This window comes from Lycium barbarum, chromosome 10, assembly GCF_019175385.1.
Source record: "Lycium barbarum isolate Lr01 chromosome 10, ASM1917538v2, whole genome shotgun sequence".
Lineage (NCBI taxonomy): Eukaryota > Viridiplantae > Streptophyta > Magnoliopsida > Solanales > Solanaceae > Lycium > Lycium barbarum.
Genome location: NC_083346.1, coordinates 57,962,070 through 57,967,994, shown reverse-complemented (window position 1 = coordinate 57,967,994; position 5,925 = coordinate 57,962,070). Strand labels below are relative to the sequence as shown.

General features: G+C 35.0%; 1 long non-coding RNA gene across 1 annotated transcript; it reads right to left on the bottom strand.

Annotated features, from left to right (window-relative positions):
• Nucleotides 1–274: 274 nt before the first annotated feature.
• LOC132614570 (uncharacterized) lies at nucleotides 275–4,263 on the bottom strand. Its single transcript, XR_009572346.1, has 3 exons — nucleotides 4,094–4,263; nucleotides 3,599–3,652; nucleotides 275–598 (listed from the first exon to the last, which is right to left on the bottom strand). It is a non-coding gene; the product is annotated as an uncharacterized LOC132614570 (long non-coding RNA).
• Nucleotides 4,264–5,925: the final 1,662 nt, after the last annotated feature.

Genomic DNA, 5,925 nt, shown 5'->3' with positions numbered 1-5,925 from the left:
CCGCTATTTTCTATTATTTGTGAATGTTGAGTTAAGGGTTCGCCTACCGAGGTGGGAAATATAGGTATCCGCATGACTTAGTGAAATTGTATCGTGACAAAAATCTCCTCTAATTTATGCCTGAATTCTGGGCTTTTCTATGTCCAGAAAATGTTTCTCATATCCAGAAAAATTGATTTTATACTTGTCAACTGCACTTAAAAATGAGTTTGTGATGTTGAAAAGAGTTAGCTTCGTACTTAAGCATGTGTTTTGAAAATCAGTTGCACTTTATTACTCGTTAATTTCTAAAAAAAGAAGGGTTCTATCCCAAGTTTTTGAAAATCGTTTGAGGGTACCTAAAGTCAAAAACTAAACGACATAGGCGTCGTTGTCCTAAGACGTCTAGTACATACCATAAAGGTTTCAATAGATACAATGTGTTTTTACAAATAAATACAACTTCAAAAAATACATCATTACATAAAATAAAACATAGTATTTAAAGAGGAAAGTTAGGCTAGGGGCGTGCCAAGCCCCTAGATAACCATTTTCACCCATAGTTGGGCCTTCTATCATCCACGCATATATATATATATTAGCTTCCCTTTCATCTCGACTGCTTTGAAAGAAGGAAAGATCCGTTAGGCCTTGGCCCAACAGTTTAGCTTGATACGGGCCGAAGTGGCCAAGGAAGGTGAAGATGAGAGGAGAGAAAAAGGAACCCGGTTAGAATTTATTTACTGTACTTATCATTTTCAAATTGAAACTAAACACAAGTGTATATATATACACATATTTCACAAAGCATTTAACAGTATCAGATTGCACTATCGCCAAAAAAAAAGTAAATTCAAGAAGTGGGCCTGACAAGCCCCAAATCACACATATATCTTAAACTCATACTCAGGCCAAGTAAACGGCCCAAATTTTATCCCCTTTGCGCTAACCTAAAGCTGAAATGGGCAATTCTACATTCATTTTAGAAGTTTGGACATTATATTCAAGCTGACAAACTCCAAATGTTAAAGCCCATGGGAATCCTATCTGATTTTAACCTGGTATACATGTATATGCTTATGATATACCATTCGATATACACTTTGATATGTATATCAGATGTGTATACCTAGGACATCTGACAAACCCAACTAACACCTACATAAAGGACTAAGTCTTGTAAAGCCCATGTGCATATATCATGTATACACCTTTATTTTTTAAACTTAAGTATTAACTAAACTTCCTACTTCAATCAATCTAATTCAAACTCTTTTTCTTATCCTGATTAAGTTACACTAGACTGGGTCAAAACAACTCCAATCCCTCTAAGTATTACCTTATTCCTATGATTCAATTAGCATTGTTAGTCATTAACTTAAGTTAACTGTACTGAACTGGGTTGCAAGCAACTCCAACTTTTTTCTAAGTTTCCCTTAAGCCTTTGACTCTATGAACCACCTAATCCCTTCTCATTTATCACCTTGATGCCAAATAAGACCTAAGTCCTAATTTAGGCTCCTATATAACCAACAGGATGCCCAACATACTTTAGAATTACATAGTGTGAATGTACTGTCTCAAATGAGTCCAACAGGTCCTAAAAGTTCATGAAAATAACCACAACAACAACTATAACATTTAATAAGGCTAAACATGTAAACAGAAACTCAAAGAGGTATCATAACATGTAATCAGACATTCATCTGCCAACAGGGGCACTCAATACCATTTTTACAATCTAAAGACATAATGCCATGTCATGAACAACAGGAGAAGACCTTGAATCAACCCACAACCCTATGTTGAACTAATGTCAAATATACACAAGACTCTTACTACCACTTTTTCATATTTTGGAGATCAGACACTATAAGTGAATTACGACTAACCTTATTGGAACAAAAATCATTTGAAAACCATTTTAAGGAAAACAGATTCACTTCTTGGACCAAATACCTTGTTCTAATGAGAGAAAAAATTAGATTATTTATTGAATGTAGAAAGTTTCATCCCATGATCTTGCAGGGCCTGTCATGACAGCCTTATATTTGAGATAGAGCAGTACTTGAATCAAGTTACACTTGATTCTTTCCAAATCTCCTTCTCTCCAAGGTTTCTTTAAAAAGACTCCCCATGTCAAGTGGTTTATAACATGCCCATTCATACACATACACTCTTCATACTATCATTAGATCAATTAAAATAAAAGTGAGATTATTTTAGGAAACCATATTAGCTTAAGACTATCCAAAAAGAGACTATTCCAACGTCTTTTACACTGGGCATAACTTAAAGGACCTTGCTTATTTAATCTGCTTTGATTTTAAGGAGTCCGCTTAACCAAAATTCCCTTGGATTTTACTAATCTCTTTCTAATCAAACAAAGGGTTTGATGTGTCCCATGACCCTAAAAATGAGACTCATGACTCTAAGGACTTAAGGAGAAGCAGCACAGGGTTGGTCATCACCCCAACCCTTTTCCTAGACCTTCACCTTAGTAGAGAGAAAGCAGTACAAGGCTGGTCATCACCCCAGCCTTTTTCCTAGACCTTTCTCTCAGAGAAAGGAAGGCAGTCCAAGTTGGTCATCACCCCCAGCCTGTTCTATGCCAGTCTTTCCCCCTCAGGGTGCATTCAACCCATTACCCCATCCTATAGCTAAGTGACAACCACTAAAGACCTTTAGGATTAGGATAAGGTTAGTACTATCCTTAAAATCATGCTATCTTTTTATCTAAAGACTTTAGTAATCCCTTCATAATCAGACAGTCCCAAGTTTACCTATATTAGACAAATATATACATGAGCAGCTTCATCCTTAAAGAAAAACCATCCCTTTAACTTGTTGAGACAAGATAAAAACACCACTTGTCCTTCCTTAATTCATCAGTTCTAATCATGGATTTAAACATTTAAATAGCACTTTTCATAGGCAGCTACAAACAGTTCATACTAATAGTTGAGATAGATCAAAGCCACATATCAAAGTCCTACTAAGAATGCCTCAAATCATTAAGAAAATCAAGAAAAATTGGATGAATGCAATATAGGGGAAACAATGTAGATAAAAATAGGTTTCAGCATTCATAGCAATTCCACTCTTAGCTTCTTGAACTCAAATTAATACTATCAAGTTAAATTGTCAAAGGCAGACCTAGTTCAAACAAAACATTTGTGTCTATGGTTGTCTAAATGTATATGTGATTAAGTCATATATACAAGCTTTAGCTAAATGATACTATAGTCTTATAACCCCAAATTTCCAGTTGACAAACCATTTTAAGCTATTTAGAATAACCGCAGCCAAAGTTGAAGTTTAACCTTTTATTTCTAGTCTTAACCTTAATTCTAGAACCTCGTGACTAAGCCATGTTTTCTTTGTGTAAGCAGAACATCAAGGATCAAAACCAAACAAACACAGGCTAAGCATATCACATCTAGGCCAATTCCACAGGATTAATAAATAAATGCAAAGCTAATCAGCTAATTGCAAACCCAAACTAAATAGGAAATTAACTAAACTAATACTTAAACTAAGCATAATGCTTAACTACACAGGATGCTACTAACATTTAGACTAAAAATTAAAAGAAAGCAATAACAAGATAAATGGTTACCTTTTTTGGGTGCAGCCGACTTCAAAATTCAATTTGGAGTCCTTTGGGACTCAACTACACCAAATAAGAACAAGGTAATTAAAATTTGAACTGAAGACTTAACTTAAATAAGCTAAGTTAAAATTTGAACTAAAAAGCCTTAATCTTAAGTCTATTGCTCAAAATTGGGGCTTTGTGCATATCTCTTAGTCTGTGTGTCATGTGAATTGGGGGTTCTGTTTATAGAACCCCAAAATTGATGTAAAGCCTAAAAATATCGATATGGGACTTAAATAAAATTATTTAAATTTTCCTTCAAGTCAAATATCAACGGTTAAGATTTAGACAAAGCAACGTATAGAGGGTCAGATTTGACCCAAGTTAGGTCAATCCATCCGATTTTTCGTGAACCAACGAAATTAGCGAGTTTGAAAATAGAAACAAGAAAAACAATTAAGGATTTCTCAATTTTTGACCGTGTATAGTAAAAAAAGCTAAGAAAAAGAAAGATTATACCTTGTTTGATGGTGTCTCGACGAAGGGAGGGCAAAGCATTAATTGCTTTACCAAAAATGGTTGAGCAATGATTGAAATAAAGCAAACGTACACTGTGTATTTGCCATTTCTGGCGTTGTAGATGACAAAGAGAGAGAATTTGCCTCATGGCGGCTAGGGTTTGTCAACACAAATCCTGGTCTTTGTGAAATAAAGCGTAAGGGGTTGTTTGGTGTGTGTATATGTCTGTTGTTGAAGGGGTTGGGTTGGGTCTTGCCTTTATTGGGCTGGACTCGGACTAAATAAGAAAGGAAAATGAGGGGGGGCCAAACATATATGCCTATATACATGGTATACACGTATATACTCGTGCATATATGTGTATACATGTGTATACTTGGAGGGGAAATTATGCCAATTTTAACAAATAGCCAAGATTAAAAGTTTTCCATTAATTAAACCTTTAAATTATGGCCAAATTGCAATCAATTAACTAGTTAATTTCCATCTTAAAATATGGCCACATGCATAAAAGGACCATTATTGCAAATATTGTCTCAATTGAATTGAACCATGAAATTGGATATTTCTATTAGGACCATAATTAACTAACAATTGATTATTTCAATTGTAGCCATAATTAACCACATAAGAAACTATTTTCACATATAACCATAATTAAGCCTCTTAATTATTTATGACTAGCTTTAAAAATTGCCAATGCACATTGATTATGCAAATTTAAAAAATTGAGAGGTAAAATGATTATATATTTAATTGATCAGATTTCTTGAATTAAAACGGAGTGAAATATTTGTTGATTTGACGCCTGGTAATTTAATTATTTGAATAATCGTTTTTTTTTAGTTCATTTCTGACTAATTTAACATTTTTGAGCACTTTACTATATATAGTAAAAATATATAAAATATTTTAAATGACTTACAATATATATTTACATTTATTTTGCTGAATGAAATGACAAAATGTTAGTGAAATAATTTTGTAAAAATCATTTTGGTTCATAAAAATACACACTTCACTCCGTTTAAAACTCGAGAATTCTAGGGAATTAAATAAAATAACGGGAGGTAAAAAATTAGGTGTTAACTTCGGTGTTCGGGGATGGCGGGACCATCCTTGAGCAACAAAATTTGACAAACCCTAATTTTTGACTGACCCATTTTAAACTTCCTCTCCTTTTGTGTGATTTTCAAGTATATGGACCGACCCTAGTTTCTGGGTTTTCTACATATCTCAGGCTACATGAGAATTCAGGCCATTTATAGTTCGACTCAATTAGACTTCTAGATGCAATTTAAGCAGATTTCGACTTTCCCGGTTGTCGAAACTGAGAAGTTCGGAGTGATTTGTTCGGAGTGTGACTGAATCTCTGGTACTGAGTTCGCCTACATATCCCTGACCTTGGAAATCATAGTTCGACTCGATAGAAGGAAAAGGGTATCCTTATACGGTAAAGCCTTTGGACTTCCCAGTGTGTGTCCGACTGGTTGCAGGGTTTTATAAAATAAAGCAAATAAATTGTGGCTGAGTCTGGGATCAGATGACTTCCAAATCCTGGCCGGAGAGCTTGACTCTTATGGGAACCCTATTATGACTGGCTGCATAAGATAAAGTTCCACATTTTCTCCGTATGAGTCTGGATCTAGTTCAATTGGCCTGTTTCTTCTTTCGGCGGCTCTGTATCTGTTCCCATGTATCGACAGCATTGCGGTTGTACGACGTGGCTTGTGTCTGTATGAACGCCTTCTTGGTGTGGCCCTTTTGGTAGTGTAGATGCTCGTTCATATGCATACCCCTCTTGGGTTGCTAATATCCGTAAATACTTGTAG